Raw genomic sequence first — 20,721 nt, 5'->3', positions numbered from 1 at the left:
GATACTTCAAAATCATTGAACATTCTAGAACTGATAGCCAAGGAGATTATATAAATTTGAACTTGAACAAAGAAAGTAAGAACAGAAGACGAAAGAGAAACAAATTGTTTTTAAGCTATAGCAGTAGCCACCTTGTTTCAGAATCTGATATTTATTTTCTCAGTTGTCTATAAAACTTACCCCAGAAAAATCACACAATCACCTCCACAGATGCAGAAAAGGATTTTTGACAGAATTCAATATCATATAAAAGCTCAGAAGTGTGCCAAAGGTGTACTTGCCTGGCAGGGAGATACCATGATCATGAAGGTGGTTTTCCCAGGGTGAGGCTTATCCATTGCACTCCAGATGTGCTGACCCCTGCGATTTCCCCAAATGTGAGAAACCCAACTGCATAATTTGTGGTGGGGGACTTCATTCATATTCTCCCCTTTAAAAAAAGGAAATCTGGAAAAGAAGGGGCATATTTAAAGCTGGGGAGGTGGCTTAGTGGGTAAGAATGCTCGAAGAGCCCCAGCACCCACGTAAATACCCAAGTATGACTGCGTGTGCACCTGGAACCACAGCATTGGAGAGGCAGAGAGAAGTGGATCACTGGGGCTTGCTGGTCACTGGCACGGCCCCCAAATGGTAAACTTTGGGTTCAGTGAGAGATCTTTTCTCAGGAAATAAGGCAGAAAGGGATAGAGGAATACATCTGACACCCTCCTTTGGCCTCCACACATGAACACACAAGCACATGCTTCTACACACACACACACACACACACACACACACACACAGAGGCAGAGACAGAAAGACAGATTGAGAGACAGAGACAGACAGACAGACACATACACACACACACACATGCATACACACAGAGGCAGAGAGAAAGAGAGGCAGAGACAGACAGACAAACACACACATATACAAGCGTGTATGCGCACGAGAGAGAGAGAGAGAGAGACAGAGAGACAGAGAGACAGAGAGACAGAGACAGAGACAGGGACAGGGACAGGGACAGAGAGGCAGAGGTGGAGGCAATGAGAGAGAGTAAAGAAAAGGGAACACATTTAAACTTCATAAAGCTTGCATTAAAAAAAACTTATGCCAACTTTATAATAAATAGGAGAAAATGCTGAACACTTCCACTACAATCAGGAAGAAGGTAAGAGTGTTCACCTTCTTCCCCACTCTTCTTCAGTATACAATGCAAGAAGTCTTGGCTGAAGTGATAGGACAAGAAAATAAAAGAGAAACAAACAAGAAAAGGAGAAATCAAACTTCCTTATTTGTAGATGATGTGGTTCTCTATATTAAGCCTTAAATCCTCCAGCACAAAATCTTAGAGCTGATAAACACTGTCGGCAAAGTGGCAAGATATAAAATTAACATACAATTATGTGGCTCATTCCTAAACGTTAGTTACAAGGAGGCTGAGGAAGAAACCAAAAAAAAAAAAAATCTCATTTACAGTTGCCTCAAAAAAACAAAATAAAAGATAAATCTAGCCAAATGAGTGAAAAACTTTTAGCATGAAAACATTAAAATAACTGAAGAAAGAAACAGAAGACAACTACAGAGGTAAAAACAACCAGTACCTAGGGATCAGAACAATCAATATTGTGAAAATGTCTATTTGCCAAAAGCAGTCTACAAATTCAATGTAATCCTCATCAAAATTCTAATCCTGTTCTTCACAGAAACAGCAAAACATCTTCATAATTCATTTGGAAGCACTAATGACCCCAGACAGCCAAAGCAATCCTGAGCGGAAAGAGCAATGGCAGAGGCGTCAGCACACCTGACTTCCTGTTAGACACAGAGCCGTGTGTTTCATAGCCTGGTTCCTGGGGAGACATATGCAAACGTCTCTCACCCCAGATAGGGAACTAGTGAAAGACAGAGTAACAATACCACCAAATCCAAGTTGATGAACTGTGGGGGGCTACCCACCACCCCCACATTTCCCCAGAGTGCCCTTGAGTGGGAGTAGCAGGAAATATTAGATAGAAGGATTTAGAGTGTGGAGAAAAACAGATAGAAAATATAGGATAGCTGAGAGGGCCTGGAACCTATTCCATCAGGCCCTGACTGTCTCTGTCCTAGGGTATTTATAGAAATGCCAAGGGGTGGAGCAAAAGACCTCACCCCAGCACAGCCAAGTGTAGACCATCTCAGACACCTGCACTCAGGCCCGTGGTCCAATCATCCTCTCTATGCGGACATGCTGGGTAAAGCCACTAGGAAAGCTGAAAATGGGCTCCAACAATGAACTGGTGTGTTTACTGAAGCTACAAGAGTACAGTCAACTCAAATGCAGATATGTTACATCATGCTCTAGCATGAGGAACAGTTCATAAAAGCTGGAACCCTAGAGTTCACTGCTGAGCTTGAAGACAGCTCTCAGAGCAGATGGTCTCCTCTCTTCAGTAGCTTTTACTGTTTCTATAACCTTGCAGAGGGAGCCCTGTGAATCTGGCATGTTTCAGGAATTTCCTGAGGTTTGTGAGTTATTGACTTCCAGAGTCTTAAGGAGAATCCTGAAGGATGGAATGCTTCAACTCTGTAAGAACTTGCTATACAATACCATAGTAACAAACAGCAAGATACAAAAACAGACAGTGGGTCTTTGGAATAGACTAAATGATAAAAATATAAACTCACACAGCTACAGCTGCCTGATGAGTGTTTTTACAAAGATGCCAAGAATGCACATCAGAAAAAAAAATACAACCTCTTTTAGCAAATGGTGCTGGAGAAACTATATATCCACCTGTAGAAGAAAGTAGGTCCTTATCCTGTATAAAAACCCATTCCCAATATACCAAAGGCATTACCATATGACTTGAAACTCTAAAGCTGTAAGAGGAAAAGTGGGGGAAACACTTCAAGCTATAAGCACGGCAAGGACTTTCTGAATGGAACTCTGGTTACTCAAGAAATAGGGTAATAATCAATAAATACAGTCTTATGAAATCAGTAATCTTTTGTGCAGTATAGAAAACAATGAAGAGGCAGCCTATGAAAAAAGACAATCTTTGCTACTTACACGTCTAACAAAAGATTAACATCTAGAATACAGCAGGAACTCAAAATCTAAACAGAAAGAAACTTATAAACTGGCTAATAAAATAGACAATTCATACACAAAAAATAAGATACACAAGACCAATATATATATTTGAAAATGTTCAACCTCGTCAGTCATGGGAGAAATGCAAGTCAAATCTCCATTGAGATTTGCACTTACTCCAGTGAAAATGTCAGTCATTAAGAAACAGTAACAATCAATGCTGGGAAGGTTAGAACCCAAAGAGAATCCTCATTCACTGCTGGTGGGAATGTAAGTTGGCACAGGCTCTGTGGAAAAACTATGGAGCTTCCTCAAGAAACTAGAAATAGACCTTCTACATCAAACAGCTATGCTACTGCTGGGCCTTTACCTGGGGGACTCCAAATCAACATCTTAGGGATACTTGCTCATCAGTGTTTACTGCAACACCATTCACAGTAGCAAAGTAATGAAACCAACACGTGTCCAGCAAATGAAGAAGGGAGAAAAATGTGGTTTACATATACATGCAAGGGGAAATTTCAACCATAAAGAAGAACGAAGTTAGGTCATTTATAGGAAAATGAAAAAAATTACATGAAGTAAATGAAGTCGATCTCAGAAAGATGAATATCATGTGTCTACCCTTGTTTGTGGTTGTCAATAGATTGTATAAAGTCAAATAAAAACATGTATGTCCACAGTGAATGAAAGTGAAAGTTGAAATGTCTAGAAGAAAGTAGGGGCTGATAGGAGGTGGGAAGAGAGGTGGGGGAAGCGGGGAGGGTGGGGAACGAGGCAGAGTAGATACACTCAACATGAATATACACCTGTAAGAAAATTAAATAAACACATGTGTATATAAATACTTCACAATTCAGATCCAGTTTTTTTCCATTTAAGCACAGTATTAAGTTTACCGCATGGTTGGCACAGCTAATTCAGGCTGAGGAACTGCAAATTTAAGTGTCCCTTTTCTTACATCTGTTTTGCTGCAGCCATCATCATAATAGTAGCATTTTAGAAGACCAGTATGTGGGACTGAATCATTTTTTTGACACTACAAAAATAGAACCCAGTACAGAGGCAAGAATAGCAGGCCTCCACACTTCATATAAAATGAAACCCTCCTTCTAAAATCTGAGTGGCTGATTTGCATTTCTTTGCTTCTTGAATAGTTGTTGTTGAATTTTCAGATTTAGAACAGATTTTCAGAGCTGTCACTGTGCCTTTAGCCTGCATATAGTTGTTTAAACTATCCACATTCATTCCTTTCCATTTTAAATAGTACTGTTCCATTTTCCCTTTAATTCAAGAGTTAGAAATAATTATACTCCTAAACAAATTATTACTTAAAAACATTGTGTCTGTCCCTGAATCATTTGGGACTCTTTGCTGCAACTGAAGAAAGCCAGCTCCTGTAGTTTAAGTGAAGAAGGGGGTTGTGTTGGCCTCCATATGCATGCACACACATGGACAAGCATGCGTGAAACTTCCTTTAATAAACCACAGCCTCTGATATCAACTTGTAGTGTTTGCATTTTCTGCTGAACAGCAAAATAACTAAAGCTAATAATTGTATCTGGGCCTGTAGAATTCAGCATTTGTACCCAGAACTCAGCCAGTGACTAGGGGTGTTAGTTGAACTGAGATGTCTTAGTTATGGTTTCTATTGCTGCAAAGTCAGCAGTTGACTGACTTACAGTTTCAGAGTTTTAGTCCATTATCACCATGGTAGGACATGGAGACATCCAGGCAGACATGATTCTGGAAGGTAGCTGAAAGTTCTACATCTTGTTCAGACAACAGGAAGTGGTCTGTCTCACTGGGCATGACTTGAGCATATATGAGACCTCAAAGCCCACCTCCACAGGACATGCTTCCTCCAACAAGAACACACCTACTCCAACAAGGCCACATCTCCTAATAGTGCCACTCCCTTTGGGGGCCATTTTCTTTCAAACCACCACAGCAGACATACAGACTTAAAAGGCATTTGCACACAGCAAGAGAAGCATAGGTACCATTGGCCTGTCCACAGCCACACCAGACACCTCCCAAACACACACTTTGACTCTTTCACTAAGACTGAGCATTTGTTTTGACTAAAGAATAAGAGGTAGTGTAGAAAAAGTTCTGAAGATCCAACAAAGCTATGTATTTCTCATCCTTCTTCCTGGATATAAGACAAAGCCTCTAGTCTCAAACCTCTTTGGGTTTGAAGTGTAGCCATGTGGCTACTCTCTTACAGATTAAATGCTTGTTGTTTATACATAGACTTTGGACCCACTCTTGATATTTCCCCTTTCTGTATACTAGGACCCAGACTAAGCAACCCGCCACTGTGCCGGGAGTGGTAACAGGTTAGGAAAGTGTGAGTCATGAAATGTGGAAGCCTGTGTCACCAGGCAAGTGTGTGGAGCCAAACTAACTCTCTGTGGCAGAGCACTCACCTTGGAGGTGATAGCATAAGAACAACAGAAAACTTAGCTCTAAAGCTACTGGAAGGGTAGTTAGGTCTCTTTGTTACAGACAAAGATGAAGCTGGCCTTGTGAACTGAAATTCCCTGGGAGAGCAGCACCTGTGGCACAGAAGTTGCAGACTGACTGACCAGAGTTGTGATTGTGGGGAGTAGGAATATCCAGACCAAGAGTTGAAATTATCTAGCGACCTACGTAGCTTTTTGCTGCTGTGATAAACACCAAAAGCAACTTGGAAAGGAAGGGATTATTTGGCTTAAATATCCAGTTTACAGTCTATCCCTGAGGGAAGAAGAGACAGGAACTAAAGGAGGGCAGGAACCTGGAGGCAGAAACTGAGGCAGAGAGCATGGAGGGACACTGCTTACTTGAATTGCTCCTCAAGGCTTGCTTGACCTGCTTTCTCGTACAACTCAGGACCACCTGCCTACAAGTGACACCACCCACAGTGGGCTGTGTCCTGTAGCTGGAATTTCTTTGTGCCACCAGTTCCCAAACAATGATACGGAGACTTTAATTAATTATGAAATTAGGCCTTAGCTTAGGCTCGTTCAGAACTAGCTCCTAAAACTTAAATTAACCTGTTTGTATTAATCTATGTTCTGCCTCATGGCTCATTACCTCTCCTGCATACTGTATGTCCAACTCTCCCCACCCATCATGTCTGGCTGCCGTATCCTACCTCTCTTCTTCCCAGAGTTCCTATCTCTTCCTGAAGTTCCACCTGTCCTCTCTTGCCTAGCGATTGACAATTCAGCTCTTTATTGAACTAATCAGAAGGTTCTGAGATAGGCAAAATAAAACAGTGACACATTTTCACCCAGTGTGATCAAATATCCCACAACAGTATCCTCACAGTATTAGTCATTAATCAAGAAAATGCCCCATAAACCTGCCTTGAGGCCAAGATGATGGAGGCACTTTTTCCCGGAGGTTCCTTCTTGTTGGATGACTCCAGTGTGTGCTAAGGTAACAAAAAAGCTAAGTAGCACATCTGAACTATCTTTCTCCTTTTTGTGTTCTGTTTTATATATTTATTTTTTGTATGTGCATATGTGTAGGTCTGAACCTGCATCTGGCCCATTTAATAGCCACATCTTGAGCTTGCCCCGGACCCCATCCCTGGGCACCAGCCACTCCGGGGAAGACCTGCCCAACTTGGTCCCAGGTTCTGGCCACCAGGAAGGTTCCATTCTAGCCCCACCAGGAAGGATCCCCTTCTCCAAGACCCCTGGCAGACCCTGCAGTCTCCACGCCCTGCCCCTACGCCCATCCGCCTGAGCCCCAAGCCTCTTCCTGAGACTTAGAGGCCGGCCCCCAGCTCCCATCCCGCCCCAGACTTCTGGAGCAGGAGAGAGGGAGAGGGAGAGGGGGAGGGGGGGAGGGGGAGGGGGAGGAGGAGGGAGAGGGAGAGGAAGAGGGAGAGGGAGAGAGAAGAGCTCCCATCCTGCCCCGGACTTCCAATTTGGACAAGAGAGCTCCCATCTGGACAAGAGAGAGAGACTTCCTGAATCTGTCAGCTCTGTCTGAACCAAGTATGCGGATAAGGCCAAGAACGAACCACAAGGAGATGGGCAGACGTCAAGGCAGAAACATATACAGCAAAATGAATAGCAATACAGCATCACCAGGCCCTAGCCCTCCTCCAACACCTAGACCTGAACATCAGAAATTGGAAGAAGCAGAAGAAAACAGCCTTATGAATGACATCATGAAGAAGCTAGAGGCTTATATAGAGGAAAAGACAAAAAAATGTGAAGAACGCTGTAAACAACTAGAGGAAAGGGCAAACAAATTAGAAGAAATCAATAAAGTCCTGGAAGAAAACAATAAAGTACTGAGAGAAAATCAAGAAAAATCAATGAAACAAATGAAGGAAACAGTCCAAGACCTGAAAAGGGAAATAGAAAAAATGAAGAAGACACAAACAGAGGGAATGCTGGAAATAGAAAATCTGAGTAAACGATTGGGAACTTCAGATGCAAGTATAATCAACAGAATGCAAGAGATGGAAGAGAGGATCTCTAGCGTTGAAGATACAGTAGAAGAAATAGATTCATCAGTCAAAGAAAACACTAAAGTCAACAAAGTCATGAACCAAAATGTCCAAGAAATTTGGGACACCATGAAAAGACCAAACCTAAGAATAATAGGGGTCGAAGAAGGAGAAGAATACCAACTCAAGGGCACAGAAAATATATTCAACAAGATCATAGAAGAAAACTTTCCCAACTTAAAGAAGGAAATGCCTATGAAGATACAAGAAGCTTATAGAACACCAAACAGACTAGACCCCCAAAAAAAGTCCCCTCGCCACATAATAATTAAACAACTAAACATACAGAATAAAGAAAGAATATTAAGATCAGCAAAGGAAAAAGGCCAAGTGACATATAAAGGCAAACCCATCAGAATAACACCCAATTTCTCAATGGAGACTTTGAAAGCCAGAAGGACCTGGACAGTTGTAATGCAGACACTAAGAGACCATGGATGTCAGCCTAGACTAATATACCCAGCAAAACTTTCAATCACCATAGATGGAGTGAACAAGACATTCCATGACAAAGCCAGATTTAAACAATACTTATCCACAAACCCAGCCCTACAGAAAGCACTAGAAGGAAAATTCCAACCTAAGGAAGTCAGATACACCCTCAAAAACACAGGCAACAGATAAAGCCACAGCAGTAAACCCCAACGTATAGAAGTACACACACATCACCACCAAAAAATAACAGGAGTGAACAATCACTGGTCATTAATTTCCCTCAATATCAATGGACTTAATTCACCTATAAAAAGACATAGGCTTACAGAATGGATACGAAAGCAGGACCCATCTTTCTGCTGCATACAAGAAACACATCTCAAATTCAAAGATAGACACTACCTAAAAATAAAAGGCTGGGAAAAGACTTTCCAATCAAACGGTCTTAAGAAACAAGCGGGTGTAGCCATCCTGATATCCAGCAAAATAGACTTCAAACTAAAATCAATCAAAAGAGATCAAGAAGGGCATTACATACTCATCACAGGAAAGATCCACCAAGATGAAGTCTCAATTCTGAACATTCATGCCCCAAACACAAGGGCACCCACATATGTAAAAGAAACATTACTAAAGCTTAAATCACATATAAAACCCCACACATTAATAGTGGGAGACCTCAACACCCCACTTTCACCACTGGACAGATCTCCCAAAATGAAACTTAACAGAGAAATAAAGGACTTAACTGATGTCATGACTCAAATGGACTTAATGGATATCTACAGAACATTTCATCCTAACAAAAAAGAATATACCTTCTTCTCAGCACCCCATGGAACCTTCTCTAAAATCGACCACGTACTTGGCCACAAAACAAATCTAAACAGATACAAAACAATTGGAATAACATCCTGTGTTCTATCAGACCACCATGGTCTAAAGTTGGATTTCAACAACAACAAAAACTACAGAAAACCTACAATCTCATGGAAACTGAATAATACCCAACTGAATCACCAATGGGTTAAGGAAGAAATAAAGAAAGAAATTAAAGACTTCCTAGAGATCAATGAAAATGAAGACACCACATATCCAAATTTATGGGGCACTATGAAAGCAGTACTAAGAGGGAAATTCAAAGCACTAAATGCCCACATAAATAAGTTGGAGAAATCTCAAACTAGTGACTTAACAGCACACCTGAAAGCTCTAGAACAAGAAGAAGCAAAGTCTCCCAGGAAAAATAGACGCCAGGAAATTATCAAAGTGAGACCTGAAATCAATAAAATAGAAACAAAGAGAACAATATAAAAAATTAATGAAACAAAGAGTTGGTTCTTTGAGAAAATCAACAAGATAGACAAGCCCTTATCCAAACTAACCAAAAGACAGAGAGAGAGCATCCAAATCAACAAAATCAGAAACGAAAAGGGGGACATAACAACAGACATTGAGGAAATCCAGAGAATCATCAAGTCATACTTCAAAAACCTCTATTCCACAAAACTGGAAAACCTAAAAGAAATGGATAACTTTCTGGATAGGTACCACATACCTAAGTTAAATCAAGACCAGATAAACTATTTAAATAGTCCAATAACCCCTAACGAAATAGAAACAGTCATTAAAAGTCTCCCAAACAAAAAAAGCCCAGGACCAGATGGTTTCAGCGCAGAATTCTACCAGATCTTCAAAGAAGAGTTAATACCAATACTCTCTAAATTGTTCCACACAATAGAAACAGAAGAAACATTACCAAACTCCTTCTACGAGGCTACAATTACCCTGATTCCTAAACCAAACAAGGATACAACAAAGAAAGAGAACTACAGACCAATCTCCCTCATGAACATTGATGCAAAAATACTCAATAAAATACTGGCAAACAGACTCCAAGAACACATCAAAACAATTATCCACCATGATCAAGTAGGCTTCATTCCAGGGATGCAAGGGTGGTTCAACATACGAAAGTCCGTCAATGTAATACACCATATAAACAAACTCAAAGAAAAAAACCAAATGATCATCTCACTGGATGCAGAAAAGGCATTTGACAAAATCCAACACCCCTTCATGATAAAGGTCTTGGAGCGATCAGGAATACAGGGAACATACCTAAACATAATAATGGCAATTTACAGCAAGCCAACAACCAACATCAAATTAAATGGAGAGAAACTCAAAGCAATTCCATTAAAATCAGGAACGAGGCAAGGCTGTCTGCTCTCCCCCATACTTATTCAATATAGTACTTGAAAGTTCTAGCCAGAGCAATAAGACAACATAAGGAGATTAAGGGGATACAAATTGGAAAGGAAGAAGTCAAGCTTTCCCTATTTGCAGATGACATGATAGTATACTTGAGTGACCCCAAAGATTCCACCAAGGAACTGATACAGCTTATAAACACCTTCAGCAACATAGCAGGATACAAGATCAACTCAAAAAAATCAGTAGCCCTCCTATATACAATGGACAAAGAAGCGGAGAAGGAAATCAGAGATACATCACCCTTTACTATAGCCACAAATGACATAAAATACCTTGGGGTAACACTAACCAAGCAAGTGAAGGTCCTATATGACAAGAACTTTAAGTCCCTGAAAAAAGAAATTGAGCCTGGGCTACCAAGTGAGTTCCAGGAAAAGGCGCAAAGCTACACAGAGAAACCCTGTCTCGAAAACCAAAAAAAAAAAAAAAAAAAAAAAAAGAGAAATTGAAGAAGATGTCAGAAAATGGAAAGATCTCCCATGCTCATGGATAGGCAGGACTAACATAGTAAAAATGGCAATCTTACCAAAAGCAATCTACAGATTCAATGCAATCCCCATCAAAATACCAACACAATTCTTCACAGACCTGGAAAGAATAATACTCAACTTCATCTGGAAAAACAAAAAACCCAGGATAGCCAAAGGAATCTTGTACAATAACACAACCTCTGGAGGTATCACGATCCCTGACTTCAAGCTCTACTATAGAGCTACAGTAATAAAAACAGCTTGGTACTGGCATAAAAACCGACATGTGGACCAATGGAATCGAATTGAAGACCCTGACATTAATCCGCACACCTATGAACATATAATTTTTGACAAAGAAGCCAAAAGTGCACAATGGAAAAAAGAAAGCATCTTCAACAAATGGTGCTGGCAAAACTGGATATCAACATGTAGAAGGTTGCAAATAGATCCATATCTATCACCGTGCACAAAACTTAAGTCCAAGTGGATCAAGGACCTCAACATAAATCCAGCTACTCTGAACCTGCTAGAAGAGAAAGTAGGAAGTAGTCTTGAACGCATTGGCATAGGAGACCACTTCCTAAATAGAACACCAGTAGCACAGACTCTGAGAGAAACAATCAATCAATGGGACCTCTTGAAACTGAGAAGCTTTTGTAGAGCAAAGGATACGGTCAACAAGGCAAAGCGACAGCCTACAGAATGGGAAAAGATCTTCACCAACCCCACATCTGACAGAGGACTGATATCCAGAATATATAAGGAACTCAAGAAATTAGACATCAAAATGCCCAACAGTCCAATTAAGAAATGGGCTATAGAACTAAACAGAGAATTCTCAACAGAGGAAACTCAAATGGCCGAAAGACATTTAAGGAATTGCTCAACATCCCTAATTATCAGGGAAATGCAAATCAAAACAACTCTGAGATACCACCTTACGCCTGTCAGAATGGCTAAGATCAAAAACACTGAAGACACCTTATGCTGGAGAGGATGTGGAGCTAGGGGAACTCTCCTCCACTGCTGGTGGGAATGCAAGCTTGTACAACCACTTTGGAAATCAATATGGCGCTTTCTTAGAAAATTGGGAATCCATCTCCCCCAAGATCCAGCTATACCACTCTTGGGCATATACCCAAGGAATGCTCAACCACACCATAAGAGCACTTGTTCAGCTATGTTCATATCAGCATTGTTTGTAATAGCCAGAACATGGAAACAACCTAGATGCCCTTCAACTGAAGAATGGATAAACAAAATGTGGTACATATACACAATGGAATACTACTCAGCAGAGAAAAACAATGACATCATGAGGTTTGCAGACAAATGGATGGATCTAGAAAAAATCATCCTGAGTGAGGTAACCCAGACTCAGAAAGACAAACATGGTATGTACTCACTCATAGCAGGATACTAGATGTAGAACAAGGATGACTTGTCTGCTACTCACATCACCAGGGAGGCTACCTGGAAAACAGGACCCCAAGAAAGACACGGGGATCACCCAATGACAGAGAAATGGAATGAGATCTACATGAACAGACTGGACATGAGTGGGGGTAGTGAAAGGCGAGGGTCGAGGGAAAGAGAGCTTGGGGGAGCAGGAGATCCCAGCTGGATCAACAACAGAGAGGGAGAACAAGGAATAGGAGACCATGGTAAATGAAGACCACATGAGAATAGGAAGAAGCAAAGTGCTAGAGAGGCCCACAGAAATCCACAAAGATACCCACACAACAGACTGCTGGCAATGGTCGAGAGACAGCCCGAACTGACCTACTCTGGTGATGGGATGGCCAAACACCCTAATTGTCGTGTTAGAAACCTCATCCAACTACTGAGGGATCTGGATGCAGAGATCCATGACTAGGCCCTGGGTGGATCTCTGGGAGTCCAATTAGCGAGAATGAGGAGGGTTTATATGAGCGAGAATTGTTGAGACCAAGGTTGGATAAAGCACAGGGACAAATAGCCAAGTGAATGGAAACACATGAACTATGAACCAATGGCTGAGGGGTCCCCACTGGATCAGGCCCTCTGAATAGGTGAGACAGTTGATTGGCTTGATCTGTTTGGGAGGCATCCAGGCAGTGGGACCGGGTCCTGTGCTCATTGCATGAGTAGGCTGTTTGAAACCTGGGCCTATGCAGGATTGCTTGGCTCGGCCTGGGAGGAGGGGACTGGACCTACCTGGACTGAGTCTACCAGGTTGATCTCAGTCTGTGGGGAAGGCTTTGCCCTGGAGGAGATAGGAATGGGGGGTGGGCTGGGGGGAAGGTGAGGGGAATGGGAGGGGGGAGAACAAGGGAATCCATGGCTGATATGTAGAACTGAATTGTATTGCAAAATAAAAATTAAAAAAAAAAATAGCCACATCTCTATCGTAGCATCCCTTTGACTATCTGGTAAAATTTGTGGTATGTATTAACTTAGCAGACCACTAGCTTCCATCAAATGAAAACCAAGAGTGTCATCAGATAATATCTGAGACCCTCAACAGAGAAACTGCCCCCCCCCCCCCCCCATTTTGGCAATATCCTGCCTATCTGATGTCTTCACCACTGTTTTGGCAAATGCCTTGATTTATGACTGTCTTTTGTCCTGAAACTATAAAAGTTCACAGAGAACAGAGCAACGAGTACCCATGTTCCTGGGTCATGCTCACTCGTATTTGGCTTAGAATAAACAATCCTTAATTCACTTTGGAGCCAGAGTTGGGTTTTGTGTCAATGACATCTTATCTAAACTTTAAAATACAAAATGGTTGCACAACAAGGGTGACTCAGAAGAACTTAGAAAGCATTGGAAAGCAGTAGAGGAGGGCACAGCTGGACTGGGGTATAAGAAGCTGCTTGGTAAAAAGGGAGCTTGCCTGGGGCTGAGTGGCGAGAAGATTTGGGGCTAGAGAGGGACCACAGGAGGTGTAACTGAAGAAATAGCCATAGGTAAAGATTTAAAACACTTTCAAATGATTCTTGATGACCACACTTCCATCACCTTAATTAAATCGAATAAGGAGTAAATGGTCTGCCCTCAGCTGGCCCATTATGTAACCTCACATGCACTTCCATAGGAATTGAGCCAGCACTGTTTCTTAAGGTGTTTATATTATTAAATTGCTCCTGAAGTTTACTTTTTCTTCTCTGGGAAAAGATTTGTAGGTTAGATATAGGCAAAATGAAATCATTTTGAAGAATTAGAACCTTACTCCATCCTGCTGATCACTGTCCTTTTATTGACTTCAGAATGGTTTGGAAATGTTCACACCTATAAAAAGCTGAAAAATAATAAACTATAACCAGATAAGTCATTTACCCATATATCTCACCTGCTGTGTGTGTGCATAACTATGTGTGACTGTGTGTCTTTATGTTTCTCTCCCTCTCATTATATAGTAATTGTGATATATAAATTACTAAGGAATCAAGTTTTTAGGCTGAAGATGAAGACTATAAATCCCTTTTTTTCATATTCTGTTTTTTAACATTGATTTAGAAAACAACAACAACAAAAACAAAACCATGCCGTGTCCCCTTTGCCAAGTGTTCCCAATTTTGTCCACAATGGAAAGCATAAAGGGAGGCTAGAGTCTGAGCATGACTGTGGGCCTGCTCTGTCGCTCTGTTGGCAACCTTCCCCCAACAGCTCTTCACAATGGTCCTGTTTTCTGTAGCAGTTGTGGCTGTTTCCACCACACCTCAACTCCTACATCCCAGAGCCAGACTTACTGTCCCCTCCAGAGAAACCAGCACTGGCTAGCTGTGGCCTTATCACCTCATGTCTGGGCCCACATTCTGATGAACCTTCCCTCCAAACTTGCAGGTTCTAATGCAGCCAACCACTGTATCCACAGGTTCCACAGCCACAGATTCAAACAACCACAAATGAGAACATGTTTTTCTAAAAATCCACATCTATACTGAACATTTTCCTTGCCATGTGGGATAAACACTATTTATAACATTTACATCATATTAGCTACTGTGATTGAGATGATTTAAAGCACTGGGGAGGATAAGCACAGGATGTTTGCAAGTGCTCTAATGCTCTAGGTCATTTTATAGAGAGATGTGAGCAGCCATGGATGCGAGTGTCCACAGAGGTCTTGCAAGCTGTTCCTCATGGATATTAAGGGATGACTGCCATCACAGACTTCTCTTTGGGGCCATCTGTGTCCTAGCAATGGTGGCTACTTCTGACTTACTATGTCTACTATCTACCTGTGCTACTTTTGCCACTGAGGTTCCCTACACGATTTGTTTACTAAACGATTATTAATTCTTACAATGCCGTACAAAGCTGTTTTACACAAATCAAGTGACCAGGGATAGTTCTGAACTCCTGAGCTGACTATTTGTCCACTCTAATAACTTGTAAGCTTTGTTCCCGCAGTAAATGTTGGCATCTGAACCTGCTAGTCTTCTCATCAAGTATGAGAGTGGAGGTGCTATGCTCTTCTGGGATGTCCTTCAGCTTCAGGAGGCTACATTTCCCAAGGTCAGAGTCGTCTGGAAGGCTACATATGGTGCCTAGAGATGTTGATAAATAAAAAAGGCACAGCTGGCCATCAATATGGCTTAGTAGGTAAAGGCACCGCTGCAGAGGCTTAACGACCTGTGGTAGATCCCAGAAACCCATGGAAATGGAAACCCAGCTCCCAGAAGTTGTCCTTGGACCTCCACACACTGGTCACGACACGCACATACCTGCACTCACACACACCATACGTACAAATATACTAGTAATAAATGGTACTACAGACTGTAAAGAAGGCATAGCTGCTTCCCTCAGTGCAGCACATCCAGATGGGGCCATCGGCTCCTGGGCTCCGACCAGGTAACTAGCTGGATCAGTCCTGAGCCCCCTCTCCACCCAGCCTGCCTTCAACTCCTCTCTCACAGATAGGCTCTCTACTATATACATCTTGCTCCCCAATTGCTATCCTGACATCTTCTTCAATACACCAAACTACAATGCACCATGACCTCAGAAAGCCGGCATTGTCTTGGTTTGGTGACATTGTGGATTGCAGGCTTTATCTACCTTGGTAAAAGGAAGTAGAGCACCATGGCACTGTGTTCAAGATTCCACAAACAGAGCCTAGAGTGTGTCTTTACTGCCAACAGCAATGCGGAGGCAGAAAAGGTGACACTCCTGAAGATGCAGGCTGTCCTCCAGGCCCTCCTCTTGGTCACTCCGTGCAGAAATCCACCCATTTTTGCTGTGTTCTTCAAAAAAGCCCCTTTGAGGTTTTGATGCTTGCTGTTGAACCACTGAAGATAACTTACTCTCCGTCTTATTAATTCACGCTGTCATTTTTTTTCTGTCCTTTCTCTTGCCCTTTGAGTTTATTCTGTTGTTTATGAACTTTTCAAATGTATTACATTTATTTGTTGGTCTCTCTGCACCCCACCTGGTGTGTGTGGCATCTGCACATCATTCATGTTGGGGTCAGAGGGCAACTTGGAGTAGCTGGTTCTTTCAGGATTCCACCATGTAGGTTCTAGAGGCGGAACTCAGCTCGTCAGCCTTGGGGACAGAAGCTCTTGCTCACTGGGCTGTCTCACCAGCCCTATTCAACATCTTAAAATGGCTACTGGACCTGTTACTTTTGAGGAAACTTCTCTAAAAAAAAGTATTTAAAACTATGGTTTCCTTCAAAGTGTGAAAGTACAGCATTGTAATTTGCACCTCTCTAAGTGTGAGCTGTGCCAAGTGACTGCCTTTGTCAGAGTACACCATGGAAAAACTGGGGGTGGGCAGTGACTTTACAGGGTGAATGTGCTATTCCGGCCAGATGATTAGATCAACTGTCACAGAGATTTAGACATAGTTTTGCCTCTATGGTCTTCATCCCCCAAAGCCACAAGTCCAATTTAGTCAAGAGAAAATATCAGATAAATTCCAATAATTGGGCATTCTAAAAACACATGACTAGTAGACTTCAATATTATCAAATGTCATTATAATCAAAGGAAGTCTGAGAAACTGTCAGAAAGACATGATGATGATATAATGTGGTGTTCTAGATGGGATCCTGTAATAGAAAAAAGATATTAGAGTAAAATATAAGATATTCTGAATAAAGCATGAAAATTAGTTAATAGAATTTTAATCCATGCTATATAACAATGCTATATGTAGAGTTAAGCATTGACTGTGACAATTATGTATCATGCTTGTGTAAGATGTGAGAAGGGAAACTAATGTGGACTGCATTAGGACTCTTTGAACTGCCTTCCCCTGTCTGTCAGGGTAAGCTGATTTAAATGCACAGATGCTTATGAATTTGATTCTTGAATACTTTTAGCTCCTTTTGAGACAGGGTCTTACTTTGCAGTCCTAGCTGGCCTTGGCTCATAGCACTCGTCAATGCAACCCTCAGTGCTACCTCTCCTGGTGTGCGCCACCAGTGCAGCCTCCAAAGTGCTACCTCTCCAGGTGTGCACCACCAGTGCAGCTGTCAAAGTGCTACCTCTCCAGGTGTGCACCACCAGTGCAGCCTCCAAAGTGCTACCTTTCCAGGTGTGTGCCACCAGTGCAGCCTCCAAAATGTGCACATCAACAGGCCATCATGGTTTCAGATATTTTCAGATTCATTGTGATTGCCTCTTTAACTTATGGCTTATTCAGCAGTATAACTGTTTTTCAAGACAGGGTTTCTTTGTGTATTCCTGGCTGTCCTGGAACTCACTTTGTAGACCAGGCTGGCCTTGAACTCACAGAGATCTGCCTGTCTTTGACTCCTGACTATTGGAATTAAAGATGTGTGTCACTACCACCTGGCTTGCAGTAAAATTTTTTAAAGTTTCAAATATTTAAGAACTTTTATTTATGGCTTTTGTCAATTTTCTCCTGATTTGCACTGTAAACAAGAATCATAGTCATCAGAATATGTTTATACTAGCATTTTTAGGATTTTCTTGGCGGCCACATTATTAGTTTTCCACATGGTTCATGTTTACTGGAGAAATGTGCACATCTTACAGCTGTTAGATGATTAAAAACTCACCAGGTCAAATTATTGTTTTTGCAGTTAGGTCTACATTCACTGTTCTGGCTAACTTTATGTCAATTTGACACAAGCTGGAGTCATCTGAAAGGAGGGAACCTCAATTAAGAAAATGCCTCTCTAAGATCTAGCTGTAAGGCATTTTCATAGTTAGTGGTTGATGGGGGAGGGCCAAACCCATTGTTGGTGGTGCCATCCCTGGGCTGGTTGTTCTGGGTTCTATAAGGAAGCAGGCTGAACAAGCCAGAAAGCAGCACCCTTCCATGGCCTCTGCATCAGCTCCTGCCCTATTTGGTTCCTGTCCTGGCTTCCTTCAGTGATGGATTACAGTGTGTAATCCAAGTAAACTCTTTCCTCCTCAATTTGCTTTATGGCCATGGTGTTTTGTTGCAGCAATAGAAACCTTAACTAGGTCATTTATGCATTTTTTGTCTGCTTCAATAATGAGGAGAATTGGAACCTCCCATTATGATGGCAAATTTCTCAGTGCTACTTTATCTCTTTTTCTCTCACGTATTTTAAATGTTTTATTTTGTGCTTAGTGATTTGAAACTTTTATTATTATGCAGCTATGGTAACCATCACTTTGCCTGTTAGAAGCACACCAGCTGTCTGGAGGTTGGTAACTTTCTGCCATGTTATTAACATCCTTTTATTTTTGACCTTTGTATCCCATATGTTTAGGTGTGTCTTTTGTAAATAGCACACTTCTGTCAATATTTGCTTTTCAACAGGCATATTTAGTTCTTCCATTTTACTCTGACTGATCAATGCTTCCATTTCCACTGTCTATAATGTGCCATTCCAGTTTGTTTTCCCATTTGCCATGTGCCATTTTAAGCACCAAACACCAAGATTTTACTGTGCACACTCATGCCTGGTCTTTTTCTTTCCCCCAATACCCATCACGTCTCAGCACTGTAGTCTCTGCTCATGCATCAGCACACAGCATCACCACTGCTCCCATCACTGGCCAAAGCCAGTACTCAGCACCCACACTTATGCTGTTCTCCTCAATGAGAGGACTTCTTGGGGTCTCATGCTCTGTGCTTTCTGTCTAGTATCATAGGGGGAACTGGAAATGAAGCCCTCTCTCTACTTAGCACACTTGAGCCCCATCTAACATTTTCTTGGTGGATGGCAGCTGCTATTTGAAGAAGACAGGATGGATAGGGAAAGCCCTTAGCAGGGGCTCTGAGGGAGAAGAAGGTTCTCTGTAGTTATAAAAGCTAACTTCATGTTGCTGTTTAAGCAATGTGTTGAGAACAAACCTTTAAAGGATCCGTGTTTGCTCAGTAGAACATTAAAGCTTATCATTGTACTACACATTTAACTTGTGAGGTGTGCTCCCTTATTTCATAAGCAAACTTCACAATCCTTTTAAATACAGATGTTCAGAAAGGCATTTGGCACTAAAGCGTTGCAGCTTTAGGTGCACTTGGTGGTCACCAGGCTAGGTGCAGTAATGGAAGCCATGGAAGACAATGACATAGGAAGAAACTTCAGAGGTTGAGAAGCATCTGTAGGGACAGAAAGAGAAGTGGAAGCAGATTGCTCCAGATCACTGGAGAAGCCAGGGCATCTTTCATGAGCAAAGACTTTCCACAAATGTCTAATGTCCTAGTCAGGTCAAGTACAGACAGGGATGAAACGCTCTTAATTTTAGGAACACAATTCAGAGCATGGACTAGGCAGCGAAACTGAGGTATTCATGACAATTCCTAGGAATTGTTCTAGAAGGGAAGTAGCAATGAATGAGGCAATGAGTGTAGACAGCTGTTCCTGAGAGAATTGCTTAGAGAGTGGAGGAGGTAGGGAGAGGAAAGGGTCCTTGCACACTGAAGAGGAGCGTACACTCAGATGGTGAATCCACATTGCTTAGCCCTGGCCACAAAGCAGTGCTCTTGGCTTAAAAAAAATACACATTGCTGAACTCTGATTTAATTGATGCTCTTCTAGGAGCTCCCTTGAGGTCTCCAAAACAAACCCTGATTTAGAACTGCTGGTCAGGAGGAAGGACTAGGAGAGAGGGAGCCAAAGAAGCACAGGGGGAATGATATTTGTTGGAGTAAAGGTGCTTGTGAGGGGGCAGAGGACAGGGTCTTGACAGGAGAGGCATTTCTTCTCTAGGGCAAGAGGACAGGGTGGAACCCAGGGGTTCAGAAGAGAGTGGGTTTATTGCTGGGATATGGAAGGAAATGAAGGAGTTGGACAACACTGTCCCACTGTGAAGAAGTGACATCTGCCGAGGGCATGTGGAGAAGCCAGAGAGGTTAAGGATGGCAGACTTTGCAATGGTATGCAAGTGGAGAAGAGATTCTGCCTTTGCTGGGGACCCTGTGAGGCTGGTCAGGACCTGTTTTGTAACATGAGAGCCAGGTCTGAGCAGAATGTCCTGTTGACTGAGGCAGACATGCTGGCTCAGGATGGGGAGACGTGATGTGGAAAATGACAGTCTAAGTAATTATAGTTGTGGACTTTGCATCTGGTCCAGCAGAGAAGAGGAACAGGGTGGTGCTTGGACAGAAAGTGCTTGTGCTGGTTTTGTGCTTGGAGTTTTGCCGACTTGACACAAAGGAGAGACACCTGGGAAAAGAGATTCGAATTGCCTTCATCAGAGGGGCCTGCAGGTGTGTCTGCAGGGGATTTTTTATTGTTGTTGCTGTTGTTTTATTGCTCATCGATATGGAAGGACAGAGCCTACCGCGGGTGGTACCACTTTCTGGGCTGTCAAAAAAACCAAGCTGAGCAAGCTCTCTTTTGTTGTCTCAGCTTCAGCTTCTGCCTCCAGGTCCCTGCCTTGGCTTCCCTCAATGAAGGGTTGTAACTTGTGAGACAAATAAGCCCCTTCCTCCCCTAGGCTGAAGTCCAGCTTCAGCAGGTCAGAGAAACTAGAGAGGAGTTGTGGAGGCAGCGGCGGCGCTACTGAACACACAGGAGACTT

At 42.2% G+C, this 20,721-nt stretch overlaps 1 non-coding gene across 1 annotated transcript; it reads left to right on the top strand.

Annotated features, from left to right (window-relative positions):
• Positions 1–273: 273 nt before the first annotated feature.
• LOC128098118 (U1 spliceosomal RNA) lies at positions 274–433 on the top strand. The gene has a single exon (XR_008214142.1). It is a non-coding gene; the product is annotated as a U1 spliceosomal RNA (small nuclear RNA).
• The last annotated feature ends 20,288 nt before the right edge of the window (positions 434–20,721 follow it).

This window comes from Peromyscus californicus, unplaced genomic scaffold, assembly GCF_007827085.1.
Source record: "Peromyscus californicus insignis strain IS unplaced genomic scaffold, ASM782708v3 Scaffold_5__1_contigs__length_169319896, whole genome shotgun sequence".
In the NCBI taxonomy this organism is placed as follows: domain Eukaryota; kingdom Metazoa; phylum Chordata; class Mammalia; order Rodentia; family Cricetidae; genus Peromyscus; species Peromyscus californicus.
The sequence above is the reverse complement of the archived record's forward strand: the minus strand, read 5'-3'. Positions and strand labels throughout refer to the sequence as shown.